Consider the following 11,475-nt stretch of genomic DNA (forward strand, 5'->3'; position numbering starts at 1 on the left):
ATTCCACCACCCACAGTGGGCTGGGTCCTCCCCACATCAATCGTTCATCAAGAAAATTTCCTACAGATTTGCCCACAGGTCAATCTGGTGGCAGCATTTTCTCAATTGAAGTTCCCTTCTTCCCACGTGACTCTGACTTGTGTCAAATTGACAAACCAAACCAAACCAAACCAAACCAAACCAAACCAAACCAAACCAAACCAAACCAAACCAAACCAAACCAAACCAAACAAAACCCAAACCAGAGAGCCCCAAAACCCTAACCAGGACAGCTCTCTTCAAGAGTAGTATGTGCTGTTAAAAGCCATTCCCAGCCCAGGAGACCATGTTTCTAACAGATGATGATACAGCTATTTGGGAGACACATTGAAACTCATTGAGACTCAGTGCTTGAAACCTATGATTCTTAACCTTGGTTCCCTGTCAGAATTTAAGGGTGAGCACGTGTACCCAGCTCAGCTTCACTCCCCCTGATTTAATAATCGGCAATGGACTCTAGCACTTGCATGTTAAAAAAGGTCATCAGGAAAAGGAAACACATGCAAGTTCTTTTGTCAGCCTGACCTTTCCTCAACCAGTCCATGAATTGACTTCTCTGAATGGAGTTCTAGTCTGAGGTGTCAACAGCTGGGGGAAGAATTCACAGGATTCGTGTAGGCTCACAGGGTGATGGCTCTGAGGTTGAGGTGGTTGCTCTGAGTAGCCCAGTGAGAAGGCAGCCTTGTTTGTAGCCCACTTGGCTAACAACACTTAATTTTGGAATTTCTGGAGGGGTTTCAGTGTGATTGGTATGGGCTTTTTGTTTCTTGACAAAGCAGACACACTTCCATCTGAATTGCATTATTGCTTGTCTTCATTCAGTGTTACAGGCTGTGGCAAATACCCAAATACAGACTGCACTCATGTGTTTCCTTGCCTGCTTCTGTTACTAGTCAGTGGGTCCACACCACACATGTAAGCGTTGTGGCTGTCCCAGGACTGCAGGTTGCAATGGAAGCATTATAATACCTTCCTGGGGGAGGGAGGAAGGACAAGGACATCTCCAGGTAAAGAAACACATGCAGATTGCGGTTGGGCCAGCTCTATCATAGGATTAGCCTCCAACTCAACCTCAAAGAGGGTCTTTGGATTTTTGCTAAACCCTCTGGAGAATTATGACTGTTTAACCAGGTAAGCAATTTGACTTACTCATCATGTTCTCGAATAGGAACTAAGAGAGTGAAGCATCATTTGTCTCTGGGTGTAGGACCATGTCGTTCTTCACCTGTGACTTAGCCACTTCGTCTCAGAGGACAGAACCTTGACATTGCTTCCTTGATCACTCATGTCTAAGGAGTTCTCTAAGACAGGATAGTAACTATGTTTACCCATGGCAGGCATGGTGCTCATTGTGTACTAAAGTCCTATCTTCTTTACTGTCATGCTAACCTCAGAAATAGGTGTTTCATTAAGCCCAGTTCATGACTGAGTAAAACTAGGGGAGGGGAAATGAACGTTTATCCACAAATGGAAATCTAATCACTCTCTCCCCCCTCCCCCTCCCCCCATCTCCCCTCTCTCTGTGTATCTCTGACTCTCTCTGTGTATATGTATGTGATATGTGTGTATCTGTGCATGTGTGTGTGTGTGTGGGCAAACATATGTGTGTGTGCCTGAGGCTGCTATCAAGAGCTTCGTGAATTATTCTCCACCTTATTCTCTGGTAGAGCCTGTCACTTGAGCTCAGAGCTTACTGATCTGGCTACCCAACCTGCCAGGCTTGCATAGTCCCAGTCTCTGGCTTCCCAGCAGAGAAATTACAGGGTGGCAGCTACATCCCCTAAGCATCCATGTGGGTTCTGGAAATCTAAACTCTGTTTCTTGTGTGGCAGGGCAGGCATTTCAACTGTGGAGCCATCTTTCCAGCCCAAGGCCAATTTTTAAACTGATTCTATTTTCTTGATGCTTTTAGTAGGACCAGTTAGAAAATCCTCAGAAAAGAAAGGGATAGGTGTGTGGAAGAAATGGGCAGAATCCACTGTTGTGTTTCTGGTATAGTCTAGCTTCCTCTGTCTAGGTGGTCACACAATTTAAAACTCTCATTGCACCTGTGGCAGATGGTGCATCTGTCTGCTGGTGTGAAGACAGAAGGAACACGTCCCTTGCCTTGTTCCCCACCATACTGTCAATTCTCCTCTTCAGCTTGGATATTCATGGTCTTTGTGTTGATCTTGGGAAGAGGTAGCTTTGGTATTGGGGGGGGGGTTGGCACTTAGCAACACTCTTAGGCTTTGAACCCATAAACCTTTGCAGTGCCCTTTCTCGAAGACCCACTTGAAATATTTCCAAATCATACTCTAGAAAAAAAATAGTGATTATTTTTCCAGCCTAACTTTCTTAGCCTTCATTTATCTTAATTGCTGTTACTGCTGGATCCCAAGGGAGTATGGGTGAAGAAGGTCTGCTTGCCTGTTAACAAGCTATGATTTCCGTGGCTTCTTGGGGCCCTGTCATTTCCCGTGCTCACTTAATAACAAATGAACTTTCGTAGCATTTGTCTTCCTAGCAGAGCAGAAGAAAATAAATTTGTTGCTGGTGGGGGAGCATCAGCCTGAGAGGGTCAGTTTGAAGGAGCCCTGTGAAAGGAGAAAGACAAAATATTAAAAAAGATATGCGTGAACTAGCAGACTCTCTTCTTTGGGTACATTAGTTCAATAGACTGCAGAAAGACTAAGCTTTCAGGTTAGACCTGGAGCCACACACAGATTTATGTCTACTTTTGGACTCTGGAGTATGGCGAGGAAAATGAAGCCGTTCGCTCCTCTCAATGATTAGCTGGCACGGAGGAGAATGAACAGAAAGGATTTCCCATCCCCAAAGCCCCAGGAAGCCGCCTTCAGGAGCTTTTATTCTCTCCTTCCCCGAGACTTTAATTTATTTGACATTTAGTAGTTGAAGATGATTTATTTTCCGAGGCTTCTTTTCATTATCTTGGGCACTCAAGAGGAGGATATTTAGACTAGGAGACAGGAAAGCAGTTTTGTAGGTAGTTGGCTACTCCGAGTGTCCACTCTGGGACATCTCTTAGGAATCGGGCAAAAATGTGTCATCTCAGGTCCCTATTTAGATAGACAGAATTAGACTCTGTATTTTAGCAAGATGCTCAGGTGATTAGTATGAACGTTACGGCTTGAAAAGCATGGCTCAGCCCAGGAATGCCTCTGCCAGGCTCTGGGATGCCTGAAAATTGCATAGTGTACTGATCTAAGGCATATTTGGTAAGACTGGTATAATTTTGCACCCATGCTTAGTGCATATCTCCTGACACCTCCTAATGTCTACATTGTCCTGATGGGAAAGATTACTATGAGCCAAGGAACATTCTATGTGCTTTGCAAACTTGTGATGTCATGGACTCCTTAGAACAACTCTGATGGTATTATCTTTTTATCCTTATAGATGAAGAAACGGAGACCAGAATGATTGATCAATATTTTTTTTCCTCAGTGGAATTGCATTTGAAACACTGAACCTAGAAGAGGCTAATTGAATGGGAAGAGCTTAGTCAATGGTTAGATTGACAGTAATGTAATTTGGATATATTCTGCATATAGGCAATATCATCTTGAGAAGATGCATGTATATATACGTACATACAGATATGCAATCTATGGGTCAGTATGAGGATAAAGTACTATGGCCACTGGAGAAGGTACAGCCGAAATCCTGGATCATTGAATGTTCTCAGTCAACTCCTTTCTTTTCCTTCTCACTTGCTATTTCCTTTTTTTAAAATTTCATTTCCCTGACCCACTCTTCTACCGTGTGTTAGCCACCTGCTTGCTAACTCTGCCACATCTTTCAATGCTAAGGACCTCTGCCTAGGAATCCCTAGGAGTACGGGAACAAAGATTTCATAATGCACTTAGAATTAAATTTGTGCAGTGTGGAAAGAACTGTAAAATAAGACTTTAAAACAGTTTTCTACTGATTAGTAAGCATTCAAGAATTAAATGATTAGATTAAATAATTGCAAGGGTCTAAATTTGTACTAGGGAGGGATTTAGATTTGGGGGCTGGGAAGATAGCTCAGTAGGCATTTCGCTCAGTGGGAGATTAGATTTCCCCATTACATGGACTCAGAAGTGGTTAAGTAGAGTGGAAATAAGCACCTATACGAGGCACTGATTTGAGTCACACCTGTTCTAGAGACTCCAAATGAATCGGCATGATTGTTCCAATAACCTAGGTATAATTACCTAGTATAAGTATAATTATCTCCATGCTGCTGATGATCATGTTGTGGCAGTGGTGTACCTGTGTGAGGACTGGGAGTTCAACTCTTGGTGCCATATTCCTGTAAGCCTAGTACCTGAGAAGCAGAGACAGGCAGATCTCTGGGGCTCTCTAAGCAGCCAGCCTAGCCTTCTTGGTGAGTTTTCAGTCTGTCTTAAAAGAAAGAAGACCAAACCTAACCAACCAACCAAACAAAAAACGATGCACCTGAGGAATGACACAGAAGATTATCCTCTGGCCACTACACTCACATGCGTACGTGTGCATCTGCACACACATGGACCTATACATGCGCATATACTCCTGCAAGGGAATTTAGACTTCAGTTTGCATTGAAAGTAAGTAGCTTCAGGTGTAATGGGTGACACCATAGATTAGGTAACTTTCCTTTAGCACCACTTTAACCATAATTTATCATTATGACCTAGTGTAATCTGAGAACAAAACCGTAGTGTGATAAATATCTAGACTAAATGCCAAATTGCCTTGGTTGGATTCTTGACTCTGGTGTTGAGGAGCTGTAAAAAAATTACAAAGTTGTCTAGCCATGTCTGTGCCTCAGTGTGATCAGCAGCAGCATGGGGTAATAGTATTTCCTAGGGTTATTGGGACAATCACGCTGATTCATTTGAAGTCTCTAGAACTGGCGTGGCTCAAATCATTGCCTCATGTAGATGCTCACTTCCATTGTAGTTAACCACTTCTGAGTCCTGATTGCCTTTCCCATTACATGGGGCAACCTGATCTCCCACAGAGCAAAAAGCTTAATGTGGTCTCATCAGTGGTCTAGCACAGAGCCTGACATTGGGCAGGTACTTGTGTTTCTTCTCTTCTGTAGTAGCGTGATGCACAGGGAGCCAGCCTGCATTTCTGTGCTTATAGGTTGTCAGAGGGGATCTTTCCTAGGCCTAATTTAATTTACTCATTTCTGTTTCCTCATGGATCTCTAAAGAGAGACAGAGATGTCACAAGAGCTGACAAATACCCAGTGGGGTGGAACACATAATACTAGCCACGATGAAATAATGGAACATTTCCTGAATTCTCCTTGGAAACTTGCATTCGTCTCCAGGGGTGGTGGCAGGGCAGATGTTGACTAAAATGTCATTAGATAAGGAGATGCATCCATGGCAACTAATGAGACTGGAAAGAGGCTGGAGAGACCCCGCTGGCAGTGGGTCAGGTGACAGAATGATGGAAATGGCCTTCTTTAACTGCTTTCCTGCCAATCATCAGCTAAACTTGGCATTCAGACTGCCCCAGGTGAGAGGTGATCATCATGGGTCTGTACAGCTTATTTCTTTGTAGTATTGGGATGCATTATGACAACACCAGCTGTGACCTTGCAAGCCTTCTGAGAGGTGGGGAGACGCAGAGTGACATTCTCCTATCATACAGATTGGCGCAGTTGTTTTCAGTGAATGCTGAGATGGGATTTTGTTCCTGTCTTCCAGTCCCCAACTCTGCAGCCCTCCAAATCTGTTCCTTGCTCACAACCCCTCCTTAGAAAACCTGGCTTTCCTTCTCTCATTTCTTCTGAAGCCCCTTCTCCATCTGGTTAAAGTGAAGAGTTCAGATGGTTCATGATGGAGTTAGACGGTAAATCACACAGCTAAGGATATTTTTTTCTCTTGTGTTTATATATGAAAGTGTCTTAAGACTAACAACTCTGCTGTACAGAGTCTGCTGTATGAGAACAGATTGATAGAAGTTGCGCCAGCATCCATAGGTTAGCCTGGGTTCTGGTGTCTTTGTTTATCTTCAGGGTTGACTGTGAATTACAGAGAGGCAGCTGTGGCTCCACATATGTTCCCATATGTCCTTAGTCCCTTGCTCTAACAGCTCTTGATTTTTTATTTGTTATAGTTTTGGTATTTTTTTTAAGACAGGGTTTCTCTGTTCGTAGCCCTGGCTGTCTTGGAACTCACTTTGTATACCAGGCTGGCCTTGAAATCATAGAGATCCACCTGCCTCTCCCTCCTGAGTGCTGAGATTAAGGTGTGCCCCACCACTGCTTGGCATACAGCTCTTGATTTTTAACTTACTTTCTTGTCAATGCTCAGCCAAACCTGCCAGGTACTCACTCACAAGGCTCCATGGAGGAGTACACAATTGGTTCTGAAGATGTAAAAGCTTACTAATCTCAGCTTGAGCAGCACAGCCTTAACGAGGGGCTTGAACTGCATGGTGTCTTGAAGAAACCACCGGTAACTATAAAGTCAGTAAATGAACAATGTACTTCCTGCCATTACTTTCAGTCTCCAATAGGTAGAAGCAGAAGCAGGATGGCCAGGGGTTCAAGGATAGCCTGAATACATATCAATATCCTGATCAAAACACACACCCAGACACCCAGACACCCAGACAGACAAACACACACACACACACACACACACACACACACAGAGAGAGAGAGAGCTGGGGGGGGAGATGCATACACAAACACATAGAGAGAAATGTACACATATCTTAGTTACTTTTTAATGTTGCAAGGAGTAAGCATGACCAAGGCAACTCACAAATGGACACACATTTAATCTAATTGGTAGATTGATTACATGTTTTGGAGAGTTAGTACAAGATAATCATGGAAGAGAGCATGGTGGAAGAAGATAGAGGGTATAGCCCTGGAGCTGTGGCTAAGAGCTTATAGCCTGACCCACAGGCAGCAGAGAGAAAGAAGGGGAGAAAGACTAGGCCTGGCATGGGCTTTTGAAATCTCAAAGTAAACCCTCAGTGACTCATGCCCAACAAGGCCATACCTTTTCCAACATGATCATACCTCCTAATCCTTCCCAAACAGGGACCAAGCACTCAAACATATGAGTCTATGGAGGCCACACACACACAGACATACACACTAGACAGACACACAGACACACAGACACATAGACATACATGTACACACCACATACACATACACACTAGACACACACATGCACATACCACACACACACACACACACACACACACACACACACACACACACACTTACACATACTAGACAGACACACAGACACATGCACATACCACACACATATACACACACAAACACACCACACTTGGGTGTTTTCTATTTTAATAGAATTTTTGTCACATGTCCTTGAGTTTTTCCTTGTGTATGACCTCATTTTAGACTTTGGAAGTAAGCTAGGCCAGTGATGTCTCAATATGGTTCTCCAAGTAATGTAAAATTTGTTTCTGAAGCTTTGCCCCAGGATCATGGAGTCAGCCTGGTGCCTCTCCACGAATAACAAGCTCAGCAACTTGGCACAGCACATGTACGGAGGCCATCAACCTCGACTCCAGGCACAAGCATTTGGAAACTGATTCAACACTTTTGGTATGGTCACTATAGAGACATCAGTTTGGAATGTTGTCCAAGTTCACAGTGTGGGGCTCTCAGAAAGTTGCATTCACATCTGGTCTCATAATTCTCATTAGCTTTCCCCTTCAGTGTGGCCACTAGGGAGTGCTGAAGGTTGATTACCTTTGCTGGGCAGGTGCCTGTGCCTTCCCTCTGCAAGCAGCTGAGTCACTCCTTTCTCTGCAAGGAGGATTCATGTGCCTCATCCTCTCTATGTTAGTCATGGTTTTCTAAAGGAACAGAACTGATGAGCACACATATACAAATGCACACACACACATGCACAGGCACGTGCACGCATGTGCACACACACACATACATACTCATTAAGAGGGGATTCATTAGGGCAGATTTCAGGCTATGTCTTGAGTACTCTAACAGTGTGTATCTTCTGAAAGAAAGACCAGGAATCCAGTGGTCCTTGGTGCACAAGACTGAATGTAACAGCAGACCCAATCTGGTGAAGGTGACTCAGAAGGTTCCTAGAGAGCTGCTGGTCTTCAGTCTATATTGTTATCCTGAAAAAGTAGGTTCTAATACCAGCAGAGGGGGGTCTCAGCAACAGGATAGATGAAGCTGTTATTAAGTGTGCTGGCCAGCAAGCAAAAAGCAAAAGCTTCCTTCTTCCATGTCCTTATATGTAGATTGCCACTACCAGATGTGGCCAGATTTAGGATGTGTCTTCACACCATAATGACCCGATGAAGGAAATCCAAAAATCTGTCACAGTTTGCCTAGCTGCTTTGGTTTTAGTTGGTGATTTTCCATGTAGTCAAGTTGACAACCAAGATTAATCATAACACTATTCTATCAGCAAAAGCTTTTAGCTTTCTAATGTCCCACAAGGCCCGCTTTTATTTAAAGGGCTCTATATTATGATAAAGAATGCCTTGTTGATGATTAATTTTCAAGTCAAGTGTGCATAGATAATTTATTGATGCAACACTGCACTCAGATAATTTTTTTTGAAATTATTTGTGTAACTTTATTAAGTGTGGAAGGTGGGATGTTAATTTGTCAAATTAGAAAGGGGAAAATAATCTATATATCATGGAACCATTCAGGTGGTAAACAACATTGCCCCCTACCAGAACCCCTGATACCTGTTTTCAGTTATTAGATTTAAATTCTAAATGAAATAGTGTTGGGGCATTGGAAAAATGCATGCCATGTTTTGTTAACATAATCAGAAAAATGGAGCTGCTAGCAACTCTTTCCCACCTGCCAGTCATTGTATTAAATGCTCCTGCAATTTTATTAGAATTCTCTGTCTCTGCAGATGCCAGTCGGCTGTGAAATTGAAATCGCAAACAGAAATACTACATTTTCATCCACAGCAGAAACTGAGAAAGTCCGTTTTTATGGCGGGCAAAGAACCAGCGTGACCTTGTCAACAGGGTCATTCACTGTTTAGGCTTGAAGGCAGTTTGGGACAGGCATCTTGAAAAGGAGGAAGGAAAGAGGCCCCGAAATTTTTTGGCTTTCCCTCACAGTCTGACCAACAAGTGTTCTCCAGGGTTCAAAGATGGAGAGCCTTTGAGTTTTTCAACGCAACCTGACTTTCTTTCTTCGAATGGCTTGCGGTTGTGCTGAGGAAGTTTTCGTTCTTGCAAGGGGCAGACATTTCAATAAAATCTTGGCTTTAAAATGTCAGTGTTTTCTGGTGGGTAGGAAGGGTGAATGGCACTGATGAATAGGATCGGATTGTGGTATGAGTTGGGCTTGCACTGTGAGTCCGGTTTGGCAGCTGGATCATCTATGCTTGGCATACTATGCTCTCTTGCTCCCCTGGGTGACTCCGGAACATTTTCTTAGCTTTCTTTACTGTTGCTTTCTCTTGGAAAGTATCCTCCACCAATGCCAGCCACTCATCCAGGGCCAGGTTATTGTAACTATGAATATAGGTTCATTTTATACCTTCCATTAAAAGATGCAGAACTGAGGCACTGAGTGATCTGATTTGTACAGGCTCACACAGATAATAATGAGTCAGTAGTTTGAGTTTCACTATTGAATTCCAGAGCTCAACAAATGTTAACTCCTAATAGAGAGCTGCATCTCTCCACAAAACAGAATTCAGAATTGATGCTTGATCAAACTTCGCTTAATTGACCAGAAGAAGGACCATGGGAATTACCTGGAGGGCAGTCCGTGGCATGAACCGCACAACAACTCCCACAAAGTTACCTGGATATGAGGCAACTTGGAGGGGTTTCTCTTCCCTCAGGGTGAGAGAAAAGCCTGCTTCTTGGCTTTGGAGCTGTCCAGGTGCTGCCAGCTGGTTTTGCGGTGCTGTCTGCCTGAGCTCCTGCCGTTTTCCAGACTTGGAAAGCTGCTTCCTTGGAAACCTTTGTATAAAGAAAGTAGCAGGAAAATGGGTCCTTTTTGAACATACTAGATAATATGCTAGTTGTGCTGGAAGCTAGCACATCTGTGAGATGCTGAGAAAGTGGGACCACGTGAGAGTTCCCGCTTACTCTTGTGTGGTAGGTAGGCAGCCTTTGTTTATCCCCTTGGTTTGTCTCGATCAGATGAAAGACGAAAGTCACCCCTCAAAGAGAGGATAACAAAGAAAACACCATGAAACAGATAACACAAAGTCTTGCTGGCTGTTCCACACCCTTCATGAGTTTGTGTGTGGATGGTCACATACATTGTGAGTTTATGTATGTGCAAATGTATATGTGTGTTGGGGGTGGGGTGTGTTGAGGCTAGATGTCTATGTTGTTGGATGTCTCTCTTAATCACTTTGCCACCTTATTTTTGGAGACAAAGTCTTCCATTGAACCTGGAATTCACTCCTTTGGTTATTGTGGCTGGCCAGCAAACCACAGGGATGACTTAGCCCCTACCTTCCCTGGGTTGGATTTGTAGATGTGTGTGCTGGCATCTCTGGCTTTTATGTGGGTGCTGGAGCTCTGAACTTGAGCTATCATGCCTGTGTACCAGGCAGTACTGAGACATCTCTCAGCCCCATATACATCGTTTTCTCCAGTCAATTGATACCTTAATAGTGAATAACCTTTTAAAAGCTCTCTTGCCAAGTGTCATACTATGAATTGGTTGTTTTATTACAGGGTAATTTATTCTTTTCAATATTGTTCTGATACAGGAAATATAATTTATAGCTACAGAAAAGTTTCCATAACTTAGACTTTGTTTCTTTCCCTAAGATCACATATTGCAAAGTTATTGCGACCTTACAAAAACCAAGGTACACCTGGCTCCTGAGTCTAACTCTAAGGTAAGTAAATCATTCCATCACTCTATACAGTGCAGAAGAACTAGTCAGACAACAGTAACGGGCATGGTCTTGTGTTTGTGTGAGTCCATGTGTCTGTGTGTAGTGTAGTACCTGTATACTTGTGTGTACAGATGCACACACCTGCATATGGAGGTCAGAGGAGGACATCCAGGGACTTTTATCATTCTCTACCTCCTTGTTTTTTTATTATATATGTGTTTATGAGTATGTGAATGCATGTGTATGTATATATGTATGTGTGTATGTATGTATGTGTATATATGTATTTATACATGAATATATGTTTGTGTGCATATATGTGGCACAACACCCACGGAGGTCAGAGGACAACTTCTAAGAGGCAGTTTTCTTCTCCCTACCTTGTGGGTTCCAGGGACTGAAGTCAGGTCATCAGGCTTGGCAGCAAGTGCCTCTACCCACTGAACCATCCTTCCAGTCTTTAAGAAAGTTCTCACTGAACTTGAAGCTCACCTGTAGACTAGATGAGCTTCTGGGGGTCTACCTATCTTGGCTCCCCATAATGACCATTGTCTTTAAAGTCTTTGATTTAGTTTAATTTTGAGAGGAA

This window comes from Mus musculus, chromosome 2 (genome assembly GCF_000001635.26).
Source record: "Mus musculus strain C57BL/6J chromosome 2, GRCm38.p6 C57BL/6J".
Classification (NCBI taxonomy): Eukaryota; Metazoa; Chordata; class Mammalia; order Rodentia; family Muridae; genus Mus; species Mus musculus.